General features: G+C 46.2%; 2 long non-coding RNA genes across 3 annotated transcripts in view; one reads left to right on the forward strand and one right to left on the reverse strand.

The window, feature by feature from the left end:
* The first annotated feature begins 209 nt into the window (after positions 1 to 209).
* LOC137476478 (uncharacterized) lies at positions 210 to 6,151 on the forward strand. The gene is made up of 4 exons (XR_011000392.1): positions 210 to 304; positions 2,511 to 2,627; positions 5,730 to 5,810; positions 5,929 to 6,151. It is a non-coding gene; the product is annotated as an uncharacterized lncRNA (long non-coding RNA).
* The window catches only part of LOC137476479 (uncharacterized), a 38,194-nt gene continuing 16,960 nt past the window's right edge, over positions 3,290 to 24,523 (reverse strand). The window contains exons 2-4 of one of the 2 annotated variants that reach the window (XR_011000394.1): positions 11,946 to 11,999; positions 5,501 to 5,573; positions 3,290 to 3,582 (exon numbers count right to left, since the gene is read on the reverse strand). This is a non-coding gene — a long non-coding RNA (uncharacterized lncRNA). Of the gene's footprint in view, positions 3,583 to 5,500; positions 5,574 to 9,851; positions 10,073 to 11,945; positions 12,000 to 24,523 lie in introns of those variants that run through there. The other variant, XR_011000393.1, reaches the window with a different exon arrangement.

Raw genomic sequence — 24,523 nt, forward strand, 5'->3', positions numbered from 1 at the left:
GTAACTGAAATTTTGTACTCACTGTTGAGGCATATATACAGCATATTTGGGGGAATCTGTAAACCAGGGAAGACAATTCCTTTTCACAGGAATATCCTAGATTTCAGGGGTTATTGTTGAACATAGATAATGGCGCTTTTTCTGAAAGAAAAAGATATGCTGTCCCATCTTTGTTTGTAGGTACGTCCTCCTCATTGTGACAAAGCTCTTGTCCTGTCTTAAAGCCAAGAACAAGCTTTGAGCCTGCCCCACCTTACTGGGAACTGCAAAGACCCAGAAGAGCACCTGCTCCCAAAGCTACCAGGTAAAGTGTTCCAGAACTGACCTCACCTCTCAGGACACCTCTCAGTTTTGCAAGCTGAAGTATAAACTAGGACTGGCCTTTTCCAGAGGGAGTACCAGGTTGGTTTACTATGGCAACTGCAGCTCTTCTGTTGGTGAAAATAAAATGATGAGAGGTGCAGGGCAAAACCAAGTCAGTCTGATGGACATTTCAGATATCTGCCAAGCAAAACGTGAGGGGAATGGAGTGCAAATACAAAATATCAGTGAAACTCTTTGCTTGGGTTAGTTAGCAGTGATATTTAATTTGAACTTAGTATTCTGTACAGCTGGATATGCAATTGCAGTATAAACAAAGTTCTTGCTCCTCCTCCGTTCTTGCCTATCCAAATATCCCACTTTCAGTAATATTGTGATATTTTAAATTTATGTCTGTTTGAAATATAGACATGAAAATATTAAATTAATTAATAAAATTAATTTTGTTACTTACATTAATAAAATATTAAAATACTATTAAAATATTAAATGTGGCATCCAGTGTAGTTACCACCAAGCCAGGGGCATTGTTCAGTCACAGGAGAAGGAGGAGCCAAGCCACAGGGCAGCCTTGTTCTTGGATTGCAGGGACAGTGGGATGGAGGGACAGTTTGCATGGACAGTGGGGGGCAGGGATAGTGGGATTGCAGGGACAGTGGGATGGAGGGATAGTGGGATGGAGGGACAGTGGGATTGCAGGGACAGTTTGCATGGACAGTGGGGTGCAGGGACAGTGGGATTGCAGGGACAGTGGGATTGCAGGGACAGTTTGCATGGACAGTGGGATTGCAGGGACAGTGGGATTGCAGGGACAGTGGGATTGCAGGGACAGTGGGATGGAGGGACAGTTTGCATGGACAGTGGGGTGCAGGGACAGTGGGATTGCAGGGACAGTGGGATTGCAGGGACAGTGGGATTGCAGGGACAGTGGGATGGAGGGACAGTTTGCATGGACAGTGGGGTGCAGGGACAGTGGGATTGCAGGGACAGTGGGATTGCAGGGACAGTTTGCATGGACAGTGGGATTGCAGGGACAGTGGGATGGAGGGACAGTTTGCATGGACAGTGGGATTGCAGGGACAGTAGGGATGGAGGGACAGTGGGATTGCAGGGACAGTTTGCATGGACAGTGGGATTGCAGGGACAGTGGGATTGCAGGGACAGTGGGATTGCAGGGACAGTTTGCATGGACAGTGGGGTGCAGGGACAGTGGGATGGAGGGACAGTGGGATGGAGGGACAGTGGGATTGCAGGGACAGTTTGCATGGACAGTGGGATTGCAGGGACAGTTTGCAGGGACACTGGGGTGCAGGGACAGTGGGATTGCAGGGACAGTAGGGATGGAGGGACACTGGGATTGCAGGGACAGTTTGCATGGACAGTGGGATTGCAGGGACAGTGGGATGGAGGGACAGTGGGATGGAGGGACAGTGGGATTGCAGGGACAGTGGGATGGAGGGACAGTGGGATTGCAGGGACAGTTTGCATGGACAGTGGGATTGCAGGGACAGTGGGATGGAGGGACAGTTTGCATGGACAGTGGGGTGCAGGGATAGTGGGATGGAGGGACAGTGGGATTGCAGGGACAGTTTGCAGGGACACTGGGGTGCAGGGACACTGGGATTGCAGGGACAGTTTGCAGGGACACTGGGGTGCAGGGACAGTGGGATTGCAGGGACAGTAGGGATGGAGGGACACTGGGATTGCAGGGACAGTTTGCATGGACAGTGGGATTGCAGGGACAGTGGGATGGAGGGACAGTGGGATGGAGGGACAGTGGGATTGCAGGGACAGTGGGATGGAGGGACAGTGGGATTGCAGGGACAGTTTGCATGGACAGTGGGATTGCAGGGACAGTGGGATGGAGGGACAGTTTGCATGGACAGTGGGGTGCAGGGATAGTGGGATGGAGGGACACTGGGATTGCAGGGACAGTTTGCATGGACAGTGGGATTGCAGGGACAGTTTGCATGGACACTGGGGTGCAGGGACACTGGGGTGCAGGCACAGTTTGATGCACAGACAGTTTTCCAAGGTGACATGGTGTGGAACCATGTCCATGACTGACCCACTCCGTCACTGGCTGATGCCCTCACCCTGAGGGTGCGGGTGTCCCTTTGCAGTGGAGCAGGTGACAGGGCCAGCCCACTGCCATCTCTCCACAATACTGAATTTTGCCTTTTTTACAGGAACGGTCTCTTCCTTCCGCCTGTGCCAGCCACAGCAGTGTGGCAGTGCTGAAATGCAAATGGGATGGCCCAGCTCCTGAGGACACGCATCTGCCTGAAACTCACTTGGAGCTCCTGGTAAACAAAATGCAAATGAAATATTCAAAGCTTTCTTTGCAAACCAGCTAAAGCAATTTACTCTACCTTTTTCTTTAATTGGTCTTACAAGCCAGTGTAGCAATCCCATAAATTTGCTGTTCTCCATGACCTGAATTCATACTACTTGCATGTGGAATATCCAGAAATAATATGGTTCACTGTTTTCTGTTTATTTGGGTATGATTCACATAAGGTCCTTAAAGCAACATGAAAATATATTTACATTGCAGGAATATTAAAAATAGGCAATAGGGACTCTAACAATGGGAATTAAAAGGGATCAGGGACTACTAATAAGAACACCTAATACAATAGAAATTTTAATTACTAAAAAGGCAGATCTAAGACTCCATTTCTGTAATTTCACATCGAGTGATGTCAGCATGTGTATACATGATTTAGACTACTTGGGCACCCATCCAAAAAAAGCAGATTCCACCAAATCTGCCATTATGCACTGGCCTATTCATGTTCTGCACATCCCTTACACAGAGAACAAGATAACGTGGTTTTAAAAGAATCACTTTATTTAAATTATATCTCTTGTCATAAATCCCAAAAACCATGCCTTTTGAAAAGCTTTCACCTGAATGTTTATTTGCAATAAACCTCATTTCACCTCTTTAGCAAAGTAAGGGGGCTTTACCACAGCTTCAGCTCCTATTTATGGTTCCCCAAAGACCTCTGGGCCTGTGTGAAAGTATGTTAAATGACAACTTAGACCTAAAGGGCTGTGCCTGATAAACACAGATGACTCAATCCACGATGAATAGTGATTTCTCAGGCAGAGGTCCACACTGCCCTTCTTCCCACGCTTGCTGTGGTGGTGTCTCATCTCTCCACGTGGCAGCTGCTCACAGTCTGTAGTTTGCACTGAGGTGAAGTTGTACCAAGTCTGGATTGCTTTCGCTGCAGATTGGTGGCTGGGGCAGCTCTGCAGGGATGTTCAAAGGACAACTGGAGACAGCAGCCACAAAAAGAACCACATAATAAACTATTCCCTTTTGTGATTCAGACCCCTGAGCACATTTTAGGGAATATTTGTTGTGTGGACAAGCAGTGCCACAAATACATTACAGTGCTGTAAGGACTATCCCAAACATGTGAAAAGGGCTTTAGTTATGTAAGACCATTAAAATGGGGAGAAGTTATGTGCCTGCCATCCTGGGTATAGAAAAACTTCAAAAAGCAGCAGTCGCAGTCTCTTGACTTCTGGTTTTTCTTTTTGTTGTTGTTTTACTTGCTAGATGGTTATCACCAAAACGCCAGTGTAACATTGCATGATTTACTCTAATATCATCAGAACACAGTAAAAACATCTGTGAAAAAAGCCAGACTAATGAAATTACGGAGCATTCAAATATTGTAAAGGCTGTTGGGATCGACCTGAAGCAATCACGAGTCAGATAAAGAGGGTTTATATAAACTCTAGCCTTTGGAAAGTATTGGGAGGGTGAAACTAGTAGCAGTACACCAGCCAATGTTCAGTTTAATCCATTATTAATGGTTGGTTTTGAGTACCTGTGTCAAGGTCTCGCTCAAAAGGGTTCTGTCACCGTGCTCAAGTTCCATGATTAAAAGGAAGCTCCCTGCAGGATGTCTCATCCTGCTCCTCATCCTGACAAGCACTGCAGGCGTGAGCTAGAAGCACAGACTGACCCCTCTCACTCACAGCAGCTTGTGGTCTCATTGCTCCAGGAGAGTGGCCAGCCTGTACTTTTCCTCAAACCAGCTGGTTTAAGCAAAGAAGCACAGACATTCTTCTCTCTAGGAGAGTAAATAGAAGAGGGCTTGTGAAGCAGGAGAAGTAGAGCCTTGGTCACACCAGCTAGTGCAATCACAGCCTGCTCCAGGAGTCAGTTGCGTGCCTGCCAGCAAACTCTCCAAACTCTTCTTTTCTTTTTTGTGGAGGAATTTCAAACAGAGCTAAGACCACAGCCTAGGGCTCTCAGCTCCTCATTCCTTACTGTAATCATTACACAAGGTGCTCTTGTAAAGGTGAAGTGCTGTGGTGGCATCAGCCCTGTACATGATATGTATGAAGATCAATGAAGGATTTGATCTGAGGTGTACCAAGCTGAGTATTTATTGCTCTGTTGGGTTTCATTTCCAAACAAACAAGTAAAAATCTGCGTGACAGTCTGGCACTCCCGAGCTCCTGGATGGGCTGTGGTGCAGCTGGTGTGTTCTGTGCCTCACTTGGCCCCTCATCTCCTACAAAAGTGGAGCAAACAGAAAACTGCTCAGCCTGAAGCTGCTGCTGTTCAGCTTGCCTCTATGTTAGCCATGCCCTTATTCTCTCCTTATGTGCATTTTATGTGTCTGGAGAAGAAAAAGCTACCTCTGAGGTCACTGGGTAAGTCAGAGCCACGTGGTTTTTATCAGGGCACTACAGTACATGGAAATAACAGTGACATCTGTGGCATTGACATCTCTCTGGGGCTTTGAGTCCAGATTTTTCTTTGTTACTGTGATGTAAGTCTGGGATAACTGGGAGCTACTTGGTACCTTTGAATATTTGATCTTACGCTGAACTTTAGGATAGAAGACAAGCGTAAGAGAAATTGTATCCCTGGAACAGGCAGAGTAAAAAGGCTCTGAAATAGTAGTTTAAAGGAAAGACTTGAAAATGGGAATGTAAAAATTATATTCTTTATCTAATGGGCAGAAATGCCGAGTGGGTTTGAGAAAAAATGGTTACTTTTAATACTCTTCTGATTGGGTGGAAGGGAGGCAGGGGTGGAGAATGGGTAAGAGGAAAGAGGTTTGTTTTTTTTTAAGGTGAGGTATTGCTGCAGACCGAGTTGGGACCTTCAAAAGAAGGTACTGTGGGAGACAAAAAGTGCTGTTACGTGAGTGATGCGGAGAGAAAAGGGGCTGGAATCCCTCCACTGACTGTGAAACCAGAGGGTGGCTGACTCTGCTCTGTTCTGTTCTAGAGAAGCTTTAAACAAGAAGGAAATTAACATGCCCTCGAGGAAAAGAAGAAAACAGCAGAAACAAGTAAGTGATGGAAGAATGGGGGAAAGTGGCATGTTTGTAGGAGCATCTTCTTTTAACAAAGGTGAGCTTGCGTTGCAGAAAGTCCTGGGTCCTCAAGAAGGTGGTGCTGACTGAAGTCTGCCAACTGCTTCTGATCTGGCTGAAACTGCAGCTGAAAAGGTAGCACAGAGATCAAAGACTGTGTGTTTTATGGCCAGGTTTCTCAATTGCCTGCAATATGCATTTGTTGGATTTAATCGAAAAATAGCCAATCTGGAAGAGATTTTTTTTCTTTCAGACTGCTCTGAAGTTCATTCCTGAAACCTATTCGTCTCCAAGACAGAAAGAAAGCAGGAGGAAAAGAGTGGCTAAGACAAGTCTGAGGAAGGAGAAATCATGACTAAGAAGAAACAAAAGAGGATAATATTTTCAAGATGGAAAAGTTAACTTGCAGCTTTCAGTAAGACTTCTTTTTTTCCTTTTAAAATACTCATATTTTATTTACAATTACCAAAACAAAACCCCAAAAAAGTTAGTATAAGTCAGTGTGTGCAGATGTGGGTGTGTGTAGTGATGACAACAACATGCTCTTAAAAATTCTGGATTGTTTGGAGCTTCCACTTGCTCCAGTCGTGGACCTGGACTCCTACAGGGTCCTGCCCCCTGTCTTTAATCAGGGACTCACTTTCCAAATAGAAGACAGATATGTATAACTTCACAAGATTTATCGTTGGATGCACTTCTTATTAACTTAATAGGGAGGCATGTTTTGCTTGGGTTTGCCTTGTAAGTGCCATATCTAACAGAGCTTTTAGGCATATCAGCAACCAGTTTCACCCAGCTCAGCTGTCAGTGGCTTCCAGTATCAGCTATGGAGATAAAATAATTTTTCATTATCCTTCTCTTATAAAGTAATTTATAAGGCATGTTCTCATATCCAAGAGTATTTGGGGAAGCACCTCTCCAAGGCTTTCTGCAGTGTGACTTAAACATGCTCCAGTTTATACAACATTTCATATAGCTGCATTGATTGAAATTTAATGTTTCTGTTAATCTCCTTTTTCTGGAAATATTTGGTTTGGAACAGGATAAATAGAAACATATTAAAACTTGACCATGACTCCGTACGTTCATGTACACGAACAAGAATGTTCGTGGAGGTACACGTACATGGATGTCTGCATGGTTCACTGAGGAACTTTACCTAAAAGAATTCCCAGTGAGAAAAGTGCTGGCATTTCCTCAAGAACAACATTTTGAATAAGGGCATATATATATACATGAGTATATAAACATACATCTAAATAAATCTGTCCCTTTATGCAAAACACAAGCCACATAAAATTGCTAAGAAAGAAGTATTATCAAAATATAAGAAGGGGTTTTTTGTCTTTAACACATTGTAGCTACGTGGTTCTTTTTTTTTTTTTCCATAATGACATGAGGTTAGGGAGACGATGTCTGTCGTGGTTTGACACTGGCCAAGTGCCAGGCACCCACAAAAGCTGTTCTCTCACTCTCTCTTGTTCTCAGTTAGGCACAGGAGAGGGAAAAAATTAACACAGGGCTCATGAGTTGAGATGAGGTCTGGCAGAAAACACTCTAAGGGCAAAGCAGGTTCAAATGTAAAGTAAATTTATTATTAACAGAGTCAGAGGAGGATAATGAGAAGTAAAATAAGCCCTTAAAACACCTTTTTTTCCCCCAGCCTCTCTCTCCTTCCCACTGACAGAGCATGGGGGTTTTGGTCAGTTCATCACTTGAGATCTTCTGTTCACTCAGAGTTTTTTCTCTGCTATGCCATGGGGTCCCTCCCATGAGCGCCAGCTCTCCATGAACTTCTCCAGCGTGGCTCTAATCTCACCAGCAGCGGTCCTGCCAAAACTGCTGCAGTGTGAGTCTGCCCCACGGGCAAGCAGTCTTCCCCAAACTTCTGTGGCGTGGGTCGCTCATCCGTGGGGTGCGGTCCTCTAGGCACAGGCTGCTCTAGTTTGGAAGAAGGGCTCTCTGTCTCTCTCTCTGTGTCTCTGGAAGCAGGGCCCTCTCTCTCTATTTGAGTGTCTCCATAGAATCCAGCTTTCTCTGGCATCCACCTGCTCCAGTGTGAGCACTTTTCCCATGGGCTGCCACTGGATCTCTGCATTCCCCCATGGATCTCTGCATCCCCCCGTGGATCTCTGCATCCCCCCGTGGATCTCTGCATCCCCCACTGGATCTCTGCATCCCCCCCACTGGATCTCTGCATTCCCCCCATGGATCTCTGCATCCCCCCACTGGATCTCTGCATTCCCCCCACTGGATCTCTGCATTCCCCCCGTGGATCTCTGCATTCCCCCCATGGATCTCTTCATCCCCCCGTGGATCTCTGCATCCCCCCACTGGATCTCTGCATCCCCCCCACTGGATCTCTGCATCCCCCCCGTGGATCTCTGCATTCCCCCCACTGGATCTCTGCATCCCCCCGTGGATCTCTGCATTCCCCCCGTGGATCTCTGCATCCCCCCACTGGATCTCTGCATCCCCCCACTGGATCTCTGCATCCCCCCATGGATCTCTGCATCCCCCCGTGGATCTCTGCATCCCCCCCACTGGATCTCTGCATCCCCCCACTGGATCTCTGCATCCCCCCGTGGATCTCTGCATCCCCCCCACTGGATCTCTGCATCCCCCCCACTGGATCTCTGCATCCCCCCGTGGATCTCTGCATTCCCCCCGCATCCCCCCCGTGGATCTCTGCATCCCCCCCACTGGATCTCTGCATTCCCCCCACTGGATCTCTGCATCCCCCCACTGGATCTCTGCATCCCCCCGTGGATCTCTGCATCCCCCCCACTGGATCTCTGCATTCCCCCCATGGATCTCTGCATTCCCCCCACTGGATCTCTGCATTCCCCCCATGGATCTCTGCATCCCCCCGTGGATCTCTGCATCCCCCCGTGGATCTCTGCATTCCCCCCATGGATCTCTGCATCCCCCCCACTGGATCTCTGCATCCCCCCGTGGATCTCTGCATTCCCCCCACTGGATCTCTGCATCCCCCCGTGGATCTCTGCATCCCCCCGTGGATCTCTTCATCCCCCCATGGATCTCTGCATCCCCCCCACTGGATCTCTGCATCCCCCCCATGGATCTCTGCATCCCCCCCACTGGATCTCTGCATTCCCCCCATGGATCTCTGCATCCCCCCGTGGATCTCTGCATCCCCCTGTGGATCTCTGCATCCCCCCGTGGATCTCTGCATCCCCCCATGGATCTCTGCATCCCCCCATGGATCTCTGCATCCCCCCGTGGATCTCTGCATTCCCCCCATGGATCTCTGCATCCCCCCGTGGATCTCTTCATCCCCCCGTGGATCTCTGCATCCCCCGTGGACCTCTGCATCCCCCGTGGACCTCATGCCTTACAGCAGGACAGCCTGTTCCACCATGTGGTCCTCACCACAGCCTGCAGAGCAATCTCGGCTCTGGCACTTGGGGCATCTCCTCCCCTCCTTTTCTTCTGCTGCCCTTGGTGTCACCATGCTGTTTTCCCTCACATGTCCTCATTTCCTCCTCTTCTCTGACTCAAAGGAAGTCTGCTGCTTGTAGGTGGTACGAGTTCCACCAATTCAAAGATTCTTGTGAGACCCCAGGGTGTCAAGAGGTTGACCTTGTCCAGGTTCCATGTCGGGGAATCACTGGCCATGTTTCCACCACCAGCCATTTCCAATAACTACTTTATTTTGTTCATATGTTGTATAAATATCATTTGATATGCATGTTTTACATCTCTTACTCAGAGTTTTATCAAGTTTTCCCTTCCAGATTAGAATTGTTAAGTTGTTCTTTCCACTGAAGTTAGTATAGTGTACCTTTGCTGCGTATTTTACTATCAACATGTAAAAATCATTACGTTATTCCTTCAAAAAAGCAATCAGGATTAGGATTTTCATTATTTTTTAGTACATTCTGTGATACTGCTAGTGTCCAGCAGCAAGTCTTCTGAAGATTTATCCCCTTTCCTACACACACCAAAACCACCAGGCAGAGGAATATGTTGCTCTCCCAACTGTGGCAGAGATCCCAGAAAACCATTGAGCCAAAGGGCTGTCCCTTTTTTTTTCATATAAAATCAGACCAGGACCTTAAGGGCTGATGAAACTGGGAATGTTGCTTGACTACAAGTGCCAGATCAGGCTGTGAAAGTATTATTGAGCAAAAGCTTTTAAATAAAAGCAAATTACATCTACTTCACCTCTGGCAAGGCTTGTGTGTGTTAGTAGCAACCGTAGTATGACTGCTGTCATCCATCATCACCATGTTTAATCAGAAAATCCTTGGAGAAAACATCAGACAAAGAGCAAAAATACCCTACCAAGAATGTTTCCCTAGCACAGAAATGTGCTGCTGAACACCACAATCTGTTTCAGTTTTGACAGAAAGATGTTTCTTGAGAGTTTGCATCTGTAGAACAAAAACAAAAAAAAAAAGGTTTACAGCTATTTTTATATCAGTCTTTTTATGCATTTCCGTTGCAGTTTAATAATATATTTGTGGGTCTCCATATATTCCTACTTCTCTGCAAAGATTTCCATTGATGTGTGGAGTGGGGGTTTGTGGGAGAGGAAATTCCTGGTTGGATTTTTGGTTTCTCTTGCCTCTTAAAAGAGAAGGGAGGCCTGAAAACTTTTCAGAAAGGATATTTTTAAAGGTGTATTCAACATTTGGCATTCAGGTTGTCTAGCTTTTTTTTTTTTTTTTTTTTTTTTTTTTTTTTGCTTTTTTTTTTTTCCTGGACGACTCTATGGATCACTGAAGAGCTATTAAGCTTATGACATCAAAGGTGCCATGGAAACAAAACCTGATTAAAAGTGATTTTGGTTAGTCTCTTTTAAGCTTTTTTTTTTAATGTTAGCTGAAATGTTTGAATGAGCGTCTGGAAGGAAAAACACCTACAAGTGTTTCCTCCTCTTGTTGTAGATTCTGGTCTGTCTTCCTTGTCAAAGGCTGCAGGCTCCATCCTTCTCCACCAGAAACTAAGAACCTTGTTTCCCCAGCATTTCTCAAACAGGGGAGAGCAAGCACACAAAATAGCACCATCTCTATGGCCCAAAACGGGCACCTTTTCCAATTTATCTGTAAAAAAGCCAGTTGTGCTCTCTTTGACTCCCTAGAAGGGATGGGGTGGATTTGCTCTAGAATGAGATTCCCCATTCATCATCCCTGACATGAAAACCACTTCCTCCTGTTTATGCGGAGTCTCAGGCTACAACAAACAGCCTGAATGCCTGCTCCACTGAAACCTCTGGGTGCTGTACAACCACCTTCAGAGAAACATAGATTTCTTCTGTAATGAAGTCATCTTTTGCCATCATATAGCAAACTTTGTTGCCTAAACATTTTTCTGATATTTTTATGCTTTGTGCATATTCAATTGGAAGATTTGTTGGTTTTATTTTTGGTCTGAAAACCAGCATCATGCTGAAATGACATCTAATTATGACAGTTTCTTCCTTCCTCATGCCTTAGTTTCAGTCATTCCCTTACTTTGCCCAAACTCCTCAGTCCTAGTTCTGGCCAGGACGTGGTTAATTCTTCTCTACCACCCTGATGCCAGCTTCAGCTATCCCTAAGATTCTTCCTTTGGAATAAAATGCTTGAGCTAGCTAAATTCCAGTTTGTTGTTCAAATATTTACTTTAAGGTTACACTCACAAAATTCACTGCCCTCATCCTTATGCTCCTCTCTTACCCTTTATCTCCTCAGGAATGGTCCTTCAGGCTGTGTAAATGGTGGCTGGGTACTTGCACTTGTGCATGCATTTCTGCATTGCGCGGCGTGAGGTACAGGCATTGGAAGAACTCTGTTCCTGCTGTCTTGGAAGGAGGCAGTGCTGGTCAGAGCCTTGTCCAAAGCACTGACCAAACCCAGTGGGCAGTAACCAAGGTCCAGCCCCAGTTCACTGCCACTAGGGTATGACAGAAGGGGCCACGCCTAGGTAAGAACAGTTATACCCCTGCAAATCCTGTATTTGCCATTATTTCACTCTCTTTTCCTTCTGCCTGTTAGCAGGAAGGTCGGACAGATAAAGAACAGCTGTGGAAACACTCCATCCCAGAAAGAGCCACCAAAAATCTGGTCTGAGAAATGGGAAATACAGAGACCGAAAATTTGTACAATTTTTTTATCCTGTGAAAACACCTTCAAGCGTAGTCCCACCCTGTAACAGCAGCTACATTTTAGTCACTTTGCTTTCAAATGTGTGAGAACAGTTTGCTTCATCAGTTTTGCTGACTTATCCATGTCTTGGATAAGCACCCCAGAGCTTTGCACTCACCTAGTAAAGTCTCTGCAGAGACCTAATCATGTCCTTTCAGCACTTACAGGGGGCCTGGAAGGAAGATGACAAACTTTTTAGCACGGCCTGTTATGACAGGACAAGGGATAATGGGTTTAAACTAAAAGAGAGTTGAACTAGATTAGGTGTGAGGAAGAAGTTCTTACAGTGAGGGTGGTGAAAAACTGGCACAGATTGCCCAGAGCAGGGGGTAGGTGCCCCATCCCCAGAAACATTCAAGTCCAGGCTGGGTGGGGCTCTGAGTAAGCTGGTGTAGTTGAAGATGTCCCTTTGTCAGAACCAGACTTTCTTAAGGACTGGCTTAAGCAGTGAGCCAAAACAGCAGCCTGTCTTTCACTGCTGGAAGCCTTTTGCCTTGACTCGGCCCAAATTCCTCCACTCTATTTTATACCCCTGGGTTTCTTTTTTTTTTTTTTTTCTCCTTTTAAAAACATTTTCATTTCCTCTGCATGTCTGTGTTCACCTGTTGCATACGTGTGCTTCCATCAGCTCAGTATTGAAAGCCAGCCTGGCTCTTCTCAAAGCATCACTTCTGAAATGGCAGCAGTGGTTGTACAGCTCTGCATGGAGGAAGGATGAGAGGATATCTTGCTCTCTAAATTTCATTCAAGCCAATCTTTCCTCTGTCCATATTGATTATTCTAACAAAGTCTGACTGTCTTATCACTTTGCCTTGATTTTTTTTTTAACTGTAAGGAACAAATAATTCCTTTTTTTTTTCTGTGTGTAGGGCCTTTTCACTAAACATGATGAGGAATTTCCTGTCGTCTGCAATTTTGACCATTTGCAAGTCTCTTGCACATGTTGGTTATAACTCTGGTATTCAGTACATGATTGCAAAAGAAAGGAGGAAGAAGGTCTCTGACAGCTCTTGCTAGCTCTCATTGGTCAGGTCCCTGAAGAAAAATAATGTACAGGAAGGTGCTAAGAGGCAGTACATGCTAAATCAGGGGCTAGACTCTGAAAGGTTTAGAGTCACCAATGGCAACTTCTGCTGGTGATTGTAATTCTGAAATCTCTTCACTTTTGCCTATGCACTTCTGGTCTTTACAGTTTGTGGGAAACAATGGAGCCATGCTGTTACACGTTCCTAAAACGTCTCCATGTGACTGAGCTACCAAGAGTGGGAGCAGAGGAACATAAGGAGAAGCAGCAGTATCAGACTTCAGTTCAGCTCCCAGCCACAGGTAGCTTAAGTCAGTAACACTGCTTGAATTTCAAGGATACAGGGGCTGATTTTGACTCCTCTTGTTCAGCTTTGCTTAAAAAGGCTTTCTGTGGTGTTGGAGATGTGTTGCCAGACTCTCTGTTTTATAAACTGCTTGTGTAATCCACATTCAGAGTTTGTGAGGCTTTCTTGGGTAAAGCAGGAGTTGCTTTAAACGGCACTTAAACCCATCTGTTTCACTGGAAAAGGCCTTTCTTTTGTAGGTTACAAGATACACGGATATTTCTATTACCTTCAGCTGACTGGTTTCCGTCCCTTCTCTAGGAAGCAGGCAGGACCTCCACCCTGCTGCCCTGCCTGCTCTCCAGGAGCCCAGATCCCTGCAGGATTTGGCTGGCTGCAGGTAGGTTGATGTTTGCTCTGGGTGTCCTTGTGAAGCCAGGCAGGCTCTAAGTGGCAGAAGGGCCCTGCCCACATGTGCATCTTGAACACATGGTGCCCTTAAGTTTGACCACACACAGGCAAGAGATTGGGCAAGCTGTGTGCCAACAGAGCCCTTCCCACACTAGCCAGCACTGGGAAAGGAACTGCTGCAGACATGCAGTGCAACCGAGATATTTGGCTTCGTGATTTGTGGTGGGAGAAGGAGCCTCAGCACAGTCACCTACTCATTTGGAGGCTCTAAAAACTGCCAGTTCTTATGCCCAAAAAGCGTCTGCCCCCACACCCTCTGCTGCTGTGTGACTATTTTCTGCTGGGGGGACAAACAGCCCACTTTGGGGAGTCACATCTTGGGAACTGAGCGGGGAGAAAGTCACCTTGGGGACTGTAAAGTGCAACAGGAACAGTAAAAAGTGGGGACTGGGTGACAGTTGGGTACAGACTTTGGTCTGAGTTTTCAAGGATATGGGCACAACTCCTCTGCCAGATTTCAGCTTGAACCCAAGCCTGGATGCAGCCCTGAGCCAGCCTGAATGAGCCCCACCTCTCCAGCACATCCAAACCAGGAGGGTCATGGTGTTCAGTCCATCTTGGCTGGGGCCACCCCGGAGCTGGCTGGCTTTCTCTATTGACAAAGCTGGAGGCATTTAAATAAACATAACCAAGATCTGAACCTCCCTACACAGAGGAGTGCTCCTCCCAGGGCTGTGGCAGTGTGTCTATAGCCACCTACCCTCCCCCTCCAGGGAAACTCCTCTGGCACCAAAACTAACAAAGACAGCAGTGCCTTTTGGCTTATGGAAATGTAAAGCCAACAAATCGGAAATAGGAACAAGAAAAATAGGTTCTCTTTTCTAAACATGGGAAAGGGAGTGGAAAGGGGCTCCTGAACCTGAGGAAGGTGAGGAAAAGCGTCCCAGTCCCAACGTGAAGTCAGAGTTACAGGAGCAGAGATGCTGCTGGCCACAAGGCTCAGGGTCTGCTGCCATCCATGCACAGCTACTCCTTGGGGTGTGTCTCACCACAGTCTTGTAAGATGCCCCTGGCTCCACCTGCTCTTTGATGTGTGTGTGTGCCCCAAACAGGATAGGAAGAAATACCTTTTTATCTGGGTTTTTTTTTGCTGTTGTTGTTTTCTAAAGTACAATAATCTTGCAGGAAGTAAGTAGCTCTTCTGCCTTCACTGAGGATGTCTTTACCTTACAGGCTCCTGCTTGGAAATCCTTCCTAGCAAAAAAAAAACCCCTCTGATATGTCCCTGGGACACAGCAGCTCCTCATTCCAAGGGGCTGTGCTGGCAGCTCTGTGGGGTTCAGGGGGACAGGGCACCAGAGCTGTGCTGGAGCTCTATGCACCCTTTTCTTGGTGCTCACCAAAGATGTGGCAAGTTTTCAGCTGTTTCCCACCCTCTGAAAGCTGGAGACAATTGATTTTGCATGGGTCCTCAAAGCTTCTCCTGAAGCCTGTTTCCTAAATCTCCGGGAAAAGAAAACCACAGGGGTAAGAGGAATTAAAAGGGAGATGTGTTTCCTTGGATTTTCTTGATATCAGTCATCTGTTTTCTGAATGAAAACTGCTGTCTGGTGACACTTATGGCACTGGCATTATGTGTCTGACATCCTGCAGGGTAGCAATTGCCTTAGGACAGGCGTGTGTGTCTGGAAAGCATTTCCTGTCCTTACAGCCTTTGACAGGCAGCAACTGCCTGACACTTGGAGGCACACATTGAATCCTTTAGGTTGCCTTGCACCAGGCAGCTCTGAGTGGTGCTTCCTCAGCTCCTGGCACGCCAGACCCCGTGTGCAGTCCCCATGAACGGGCAGATGAGCAAAGTCCCTGCAGGGCTGTGTCTGTCCCCAGAAGAGGGGTGTTTTTTCCTAGAGAAACCAAATCTTTCTGGATTTCGGAGTCTTAAGGTGGAAGCTGTGATTCTGAGCTGTCTCCCCTTCCAGCAGCAGCTCCTCCTTGCACAGCACGCCTCCTTCCATTGCATAATGATGGTAGACTCGTCTAGACAGGGCTGCTCTCTGGCAGGCTCTGCCTTCCCTGCGCTGCACGGGGGGAAGGCAGATCTGGAGGCTCTGCTCTAATTAGAAAAGCCTTCGTTTCACCCCTCGATAGGCTTGCTGAGGAATCTGGCAATTTCAGGGCAGGCAAAAAAAAAAAGAAATCTGAGTTTCCAGAGGGTTGTCGAGCCTAATGAGAAGTTGGCATGTATTTCCAGGGGTCAAGGGGATGCAGTGGTGATGGGTGAGCAGTGTCCTGAGCCTGACCTCTGGGAGGGCCAGAGCTGGGAGGAGCAGGTCAGCAGGAAGCTGCTCAGAGGAGCAGGGCTTTGCCAGGCCTTTGAAAGCCTGTTTGTGTTTAAATGTGATATACAAACAGTGAAAATGTTAATGGTAGAGGTTTCTTAGTGAATATCACCGTTCTAGAAAAAATCCAAGCACCCCATAAATTCACAGGAATTTGCTGCCTTGGTCAGTTTATGGGCCTGCAAAGTACAGAAAGACAAAAAACATCTAAATGTTTCATTCTGACAAATAAATGTGTCAGGTTTATTTCAAAATAAATGTATCATTATTCTTGAATACTTTTTTTTCATGACAGTCATATCTTAGCCAGATGGAGTTTTTATTGAGTTAGAATATATGCTATAGGTCCATTTGAAACTATGTGGGTTAACCTGATCTGCAACCTATATTTTAGGCCACTGCTTGATTAAAAAAATAATAATAATATTTGTCTTGTGCACCACTTCAACTGGTTGTGTATTTCTAATGGTTTCTGATAAGCAAATGTGTGAAATTCAAAAATGGCAGTGTTGTCAGCTATTGTAGCGATTGAGGAACAGTGAAACAACAGGCTCTGAAAAGAACAGTGTTACATCTCTCTGCACTTGCTTAGGTGGAGGCTCCAATGGACAGCCTGTGGCCCAGATGCAGCATCAATTCTCCTCTGCTGTTATATTGCTGTGTAAGATTACTTTTGTCCATCAGAACACCCTGGGTTTTAATGTGGGACACCCTGGCTTGCTTGGGTAGTAGTAAATCCAAACTACTGCACGCTGTTGGGTATGGGAAGTGGCTTCTATAAGTATTGGCATATGTCAACACTTTCTGGCAAATAATGTATTCAGCTGGAAGCTATTTTTGCAGTTGTGATAGGAAAAAAACAGTCTTGATGTAGATGAAAAATATAAAACAATACACTATTGGTTATTGTTTTATATTTACATTATTTCTATTATTTATATATATTTATATTATTGATATGTATTATTAAGGTTTATATTACTTAAACTATTGCTACCTTTTTTTTAAAAATAAGAAAACCCGAGAATGTCAGGAAAAGCATAAATATAATGTATTTAAAGAGAATGAAGAGGTCTACCACACTTCTGGTGGTGAGACCTTGTTTCAGCTGGGTCTCCTGCACCTCCAGGTGCACTGGGTTCCCATGGTGGGCAGTCTGCTCCTTTGTTCCCATAAATATGGCATCAGTCACTCTCATGTTGCTGCCCACCTGCTGGCATTTCAGATCCTTTCTTTACTTTTGTTAAGAAAGATACAAAAGATCTAAGGGGCCAAAATGTAAAATCTGCCACTGCTCCACCACCTCTCCTGTATTTCTCCCTGGCTTTGCCCTGGCATAGCTCTGGGGCAGGAGGAGTGCTGGTGGCTGACTTTTTGTTGGCTGCTGTCTTTCCTGCACAGCTCCCAGCTATTCCAGAGCAGACCTTGCCCAGTGTTTAGCAAAGGGTGAAGGCCCAAAAGGGTGACCGTATTTACTGACAGGTTATGAATTTACTGACGGGATGTACCTGATATGACTTGTTGGGAGCTGTAAAGTGACAACTCTCGCTCCTGGCCACTCCAAAGGCTGTTTTGGAAAGGTCCTTACGTTGTGGAGGTGCCCCAGCCTGAGTGCCCTGCTGGGTGGCTCCCCCACCCTTTGCAGGTGGCTGTGCACATCACAGAGCACACTGCTCAGCACAGGCACACCAGGAAAATTCAACCAGCCAGGTAAATCCATGCTGGGATGGCTTTGCAGTGTCACAGGACCCAGAACACAGCCTGCACTGCTGGGATCTGGGCCCTGAGCAGGCTGTGCCAGGACCCCAGATCACAGTCCCAGCACCCAGTCCCTGCAAGGCACAGAGGGTGGTATGGCAGGGCAGGCAGTGTCTTCTCTCCTTGCATGGTGTGACCTGCTTCCCGGGCTAGGAACAGCTCTCCTGACATTTCCACTGAGCCTGGGAAGAAATGCTGGCCCACTGTACTGGGGTGAGGAAGGCTGGCCTGAGAGAGGAGTACAAACCTTAAATACCGGGCTTTCTAACTTCCACTCTGCCTTAAGGAAAGGGAAGATGAGCAAACAAGCTTTTTTTTTTTTTTTTTTCTAGTTTAAAATATGTCTATGTCTAGAATATCATGGCCTTTTATTTTCTGGTGTGCTGCTTCCCTTCCCTGCCAAGCAGCTCCCATCTTTCCCCTTGCCTGTGTCTCAGCTATGGTGGGTGCCCATGTGCCCTGCTGTGCCACTCTTCTGTCCTCCTCCAGGAGGTCATGGCTGCAAAACCCCACTGCAGCCTAGAGTGGAGAACTTCTGGGAAATCTGGTTTCACTGAATTAAAACAATGCAGAAGCATTAGCAAGGAGGAGACTCTGAAAATCCCAGATTTCCTGAGAAAACAAAGCTCTTTTAAGGTGTCCTGTGCGTTAGAACTTGTATGGAACTTGAAGGAATTAATTATATCAGCTTCTTGGCTGAAACCAGACTGACATGGCTGAAGATAAACTGATTTCCTCCAGCTGAAGGGCTGGGAAATTCTGCACTGAAATGCAGGGGCCTTACCAAAGCCCTGTGCCCCAAGGCAGCCCCCTCCTGGGGTGGGAGAGCCCAGGCACAGCAGCAAGCAGCCCCTCCCTCCCTCCCTCCCAAAAGGCTTCTCGTACCTTTAGTTACGAGTTGGATCTCATACTACCAAGCTGTCAGAAGCAAACTTTGTAAATGTGCATTGTCATGGAGACAGTATAGATCAGCTGAAGGACCATATGGTTCTTTACTCCTTCGAGCTATCACTGGAAGGAGTAGACTGGGGAATATATTTAGTGTTTTCTTTTCAACAGATGACTAAAGATAAGGAAATAAAATTAGCTGGAGAAAACCCTCCTCCTTTCCTATGGGAAGTTGGCTGCTCTTTACTGTGCATTAGAAAAAAAAAATATTACTGAGATCTCTTGTTTTACAGCTGAACATTAACAGGTGTTTTGGAAAGGTCATAGCTGAGAGTCTCTCTTCACAAGAATACAAAGAAAAACATGATCACCTTTCTTTCTTTAAAATGGTGTGAACTTGCTCCCTTTAAAAGCAGGGTCTGTATGATTTTTCACAGACAGATGATTCTTCCTTAGAAGAAGATGCCTTTGATCATAGCTATATGCCCACATCCACTTTGAGACCACTTCACCGTCTCAGGGTGAGTGACAGCCTCACTCCAAACTCCTTCAGCAGCCACAAATGATCTGATGCTGGCACTGGTGGAATGAGTAGTTCCCTGCAGCTCTGTTAGGCATGCCTCTCCCCTGGCCTGGAAAATCCCTTGGCTGCCCCTCTGCTCTTCTATCAAGAATGCCACTTGCTTCAGTAGTGGGGTTTAATAGAGCTGTGATGGAAATAAGGAGGCCCTTTGCCCCACAGGGTTGGAGAGAGGTCCACTGGGCTAAAAAAAGATAATGAAACTGTTGACAATAGCACCATTTCTCAAGAAAAGCTTTGATTTAGGGGGAGAAAAAATACACTTTAAGTGTATTTACAGAAGTGTATTAACAAAAGTATCATGTAAAAATATTTGACCAGCTTTATGAGCCCTATTCACTGGCAAGTGGACCACTGAAATTCATATGAGCTGGGCAATGGGTGTTACACTTGAGCAGCCAATCTTTAGTACAGAACAGGGTTAGTATCATTCACTTGCCAATCAACAGTTTAAGCAAGCAGTAGATTATTCTATGCCTTTGTGATACATGTGCTCAGAAAGGGCAGCCTGACTGCAGTGTCTCAGCTGGAATTACTTCAGGGAAAATGTTCTCCTGCCAGTCTGAGCCTCATGTCTCCTCCTGGAGTGCAGGTGGAGGCAGAATATTCTTTCCCTCTGGTTGTGGTCTGCTTGGGAATAGTTATAATCTCCCCCATAATGTAATGGTTAGCATGGTATCTGAGGAATTTCAGGGCTGATGCTATGGGGTCTCTCTGAAAGTGAGAGCACAGGTAAGTAAGAAAGGAACATGAGCTGGATGAGCAGCCTGATGAAGCACAGCAGGGATCGTGTTGTTCTGGTCCCTTGACCCCCTGCTGCCAAGGACAGACTGGCTGAAAAGGCTCTGCTGCTTGGTTCTGGGGTGACAGCTTTGCCCTTTGACTTTTCTCCATGTTTTTTAGATTCATCAAGACAGCAAGTCTCCTGTCAGGAGTGGCCTCAGTCAGGTGCGGGTAGGAGATTACATGAATATTTGAGAACAATTGGCGGCTGTGCCAGGCAGCATGAACAGAAAGATGTGTGAACAGGAAGGGTGTTTGGCTGCAGCTTTTCAGATACTGGGAGGCTTTGCTTCCTGATGTTTCTGCTGTTTTACTGGCAGATACATGACTAGGTGTCCAGGGAAATGGGCGAGAGCAAAGCTGCCCAGATCTCCTTTGTTCTTCTTTCCTCTCGCTCCATGGTCCTGAGTGAGCTACTTCTCTGGACAAGATCCTGATTGCCTGACTGAGGATAGGTCTGTCAGACTGGGAAGGGGAGAAAAGAAGACACTAATTTGGTCATGATTAAACAAATACAAATTTGACTTTACTCATAACAAAAAACTTGTGACATTCTTCTGCCTTCTGCCTCAAATCCTCACCCATTTTGTACTTAGAGGGGATTTTTTAACAGTGAACTATCTATTTTAAATTGTGCCATGGAGTGCTAAACCAGAACACTAAATAGGACATCCATAAGCCTGCCAAGCTGGACCAAAAGAGCAGAGATTCTTGAATTCACAGAGCCAAAGAGTTGAAGTTTAGCAAAATTTCTAGCTCCTAAAAGTCAGTGTTTTTAATGGGACTTTAAAGAGCTTTATAATAGGGCGATGCTGTATCACCAAAAAAAAAAAAAAGCACATCTTATGTGACATATAACACAACTTGACAGTTTTAACCATGTGTATAATTAGTGATATTGTCTCAGTAACAGTGAGAATGACTTTTTGTTGGCACTTCATCCCATTAAATTGAATCTTTCCCAAGGAGGAAAATCTAGGAGGCACTAGTCAGTCACTGACTCACTATCAGCTGCCTCCTTGCTAAAGCCTGAATGCATTCCATAGTAAGTTATTTGTCACAGTGACTCAGCATTGTAGGCTCCTTTTTATTTTTTCTCTCACCAGAGAGCCAAGAAAATCTCCCACCTCCCCATGCCGTATGCTACTGAGATAGCAGTTTGTATCATCGGCCAAAGGATAACGTATTCAAATGTATGCAGAGAGCCTTATAAGGGCATTAGCTCTTGCCTCCAGGTTGGACGTCACGATGGCAAGCAGGGAAGAGGCACCAATAATAGATCCTGGTGTTGGTTCCTGTGTGTGTACAGTCAATAACAGCTCCTGGTGTTGGTTCCTGTGTGTGTACAGTCCATAACAGCTCCTGGTGTTGGTTCCTGTGTGTGTACAGTCAATAACAGCTCCTGGTGTTGGTTCCTGTGTGTGTACAGTCAATAACAGCTCCTGGTGTTGGTTCCTGTGTGTGTACAGTCAGTAACAGCTCCTGGTGTTGGTTCCTGTGTGTGTACAGTCAATAACAGCTCCTGGTGTTGGTTCCTGTGTGTGTACAGTCAATAACAGCTCCTGGTGTTGGTTCCTGTGTGTGTACAGTCCATAACAGCTCCTGGTGTTGGTTCCTGTGTGTGTACAGTCAATAACAGCTCCTGGTGTTGGTTCCTGTGTGTGTACAGTCAATAACAGCTCCTGGTGTTGGTTCCTGTGTGTGTACAGTCAGTAACAGCTCCTGGTGTTGGTTCCTGTGTGTGTACAGTCAATAACAGCTCCTGGTGTTGGTTCCTGTGTGTGTACAGTCAATAACAGCTCCTGGTGTTGGATCATGTGTGTACAGTCCATAACAGCTCCTGGTGTTGGTTCCTGTGTGTGTACAGTCCATAACAGCTCCTGGTGTTGGTTCCTGTGTGTGTACAGTCAATAACAGCTCCTGGTGTTGGTTCCTGTGTGTGTACAGTCCATAACAGCTCCTGGTGTTGGTTCCTGTGTGTGTACAGTCAATAACAGCTCCTGGTGTTGGTTCCTGTGTGTGTACAGTCCATAACAGCTCCTGGTGTTGGTTCCTGTGTGTGTACAGTCCATAACAGCTCCTGGTGTTGGATCATGTGTGTACAGTCAATAACAGCTCCTGGTGTTGGTTCCTGTGTGTGTACAGTCAATAACAGCTCCTGGTGTTGGTTCCTGTGTGTGTACAGTCCATAACAGCTCCTGGTGTTGGATCATGTGTGTACAGTCCATAACAGCTCCTGGTGTTGGTTCCTGTGTGTGTACAGTCAATAACAGCTCCTGGTGTTGGATCATGTGTGCATGGTGAGTGTCAGTGTTGGTGCCGTCCATGGGAGCAGAGCCATGGCCGAGCTGACCTCCCCGTCACCCGAGCCATGGGGAGGATCTGAGCCAGCCTGCACCCAGCCTTGCTGCCAGCCTGCACCCAGCCTTGCTGCCAGCCTGCACCCAGCCATGCAGCCCCTCCTGCACAGGTCACCCAGCCGTCCTGCCAGCCCAGGCTGCTGTGGGAGGGGGAATGCCAACCAGCCCCAGCCCTCCGCCTCCCTCAGGCAGCTCCCCTCCAGCCCAGAAAAGTCAGTATGGAATGCTAGGGACTCTCTAGGGGCACTAAATCTGCTTCAATCTGAACGTCCCCCCCTTGGTTACCTCCATGCAAACTCAGGGTGGTGAGGTGTGCCATGCCCCGTGCTCTCTGCACTGAAATGCTGCTCCTGTTAATCACAGGTGTTCCCCAGCTGGTGCCTCCAGCCAATGGGAGAAAGAGCTGTTGAGCTCAGATTCCACCTTGGATCACATCACCCCTGAAACCACAGCTTCAGCCGTAGGGGATAAGGGAGGACAGCTGTGTGATATGACAAATGGCCAGTGGTGCCCAGTGTGACAAAGAAGTGCAGCGCAGTAGAGGAGTGCGGCTGTTTCTCTCTGTCACCTGGTAAGTGAGTCAAATACTTCCTCATGGCATCATCCTGTGTTTACCCACGTAATGACCTGCTTTCTTACTGCTTTATCCCTCAGGCCATATTGGCCACAGGTGTAACCCGTGGAGAATTCAGGCAAAGAAGTCACATGCTTTTGTACCGACTGAGAAATGCTATTTATTCTGATAGAAATTAGTCTGCATTAAGCCAGAATGAGCAGTATGGGAACCAGACCAAGTAACCAAGAGCTGCAGGGCGAAAAGCTGGGAAAATCTGAAAAACTCCCCAAACATTCTGATGGGTGAGTACATTGCATAGATCACTTTTTTTTCATTTTAGTCTAAACTAATGTAAAGTTCTTAAAGCTCTGTCAAAGGACTGAAGTTCAAATCAGTTTCATCTGGTTTTTGGTGTAAGAGCATGGCTTTCAATTAAAAATAAAAGCTGCTAAGATCCAAACAAAGGCAGATAAAAACAATTTCTACTCTGCACAGCATGTGATGGGTGAAAATCAAAAGGGAAAAAAAGATTAATTGGGTTACAACAGTATTTTAATGCCTACAAATGGAAGTTGGAACGACAGTGATCTCATGTCCAAGATGCTTTATGAAATCAATCATCCTCACGTGTAAGAATGTACTGCATTTCCATGGTTGGGAATTCATGGCCAGGGAGTTTTGCACAAAGAAAATGACTGTGACTTATGTTTGCCATTTGGGCTTGTGTGCTGGCCAAGGGGGAGGGTGTGTGTCTGTGCTCTCTCCTGATGGACTGCGGGGCTGTAGCTGCTGGAATTTTGTGGGCCTCTTTCTGTGCTGACAGCTACAGACAGAGCTCCTGTGAACGGCATGCCATCCACCACAGAACCCCCAGTCACCTTTGTGTAGGGATGTAGGGACCAAACTGCTCAACTGAGTTTTGCATGTGCTCTTTTTCTCCTGAATCCTTCCTCTTTTGCTCCTCCCTTGTTACTCCAGCATTTATTTAGGGAGGTATTTGCAGTGGTTGCAAAGGCCAAGTTTAATTCCTTAGGGGTTAAAAGCCAGTGTTTACCCAATATCACCTGGGGTGGGAGGTGAGCTGGGGCCTCTTGGAAGAAACTCACTGCATGCCCATTCTCCAGATGCAAGCTTGATAGAAGGAAGCAGGGAAAAAATCTTCCACAGTTGATAGAAGAGTAAATAACATTTCAGGCTGCCTGAGCTCACCTGGATGGTAACAAGCGTGCGTTTAGCTGTAGATGTGCATGTCACTGCTGTGTTTTTCCCACTGTGTATGCAGCACTCCTCATGGCTGTCTCTGACAGTATGTGTTGCAAGTATCTGGCTGTGCTGTACCATGCTGGAGGTTAAGGAGTAAAGCAAAACATATGAGGCATGTTACTGAAATACTAACCAAACACCCCCACCAGAAAAAAAAAAAAAAAAAAAAAAAAATTTGTTGGCTTCCAGGTCTTTAAAACATTAGAAATTCTCTAATGGCAGATCTTGGAATCTGTTGTTTTCCAAGCCTGCTTATTCATCCCCTTTTGGACAGCAGGAAAACAGTCATAATTCAAATTTTCTGCCGACCAGAAGCACTAAGCGCGTAGATGGTTTGGAGCATCACAGCTCACAGCAATATCAATATTTGTTGTATCTTTGCAAAACTCTCCTCAAGTCACCAGGAATATCTTGACAATTTCACCTTTTTCTCTCTTTCAAACACTCT

The sequence above is a fragment of the Anomalospiza imberbis genome, chromosome 6 (genome assembly GCF_031753505.1).
Source record: "Anomalospiza imberbis isolate Cuckoo-Finch-1a 21T00152 chromosome 6, ASM3175350v1, whole genome shotgun sequence".
NCBI classification, from domain to species: domain Eukaryota; kingdom Metazoa; phylum Chordata; class Aves; order Passeriformes; family Viduidae; genus Anomalospiza; species Anomalospiza imberbis.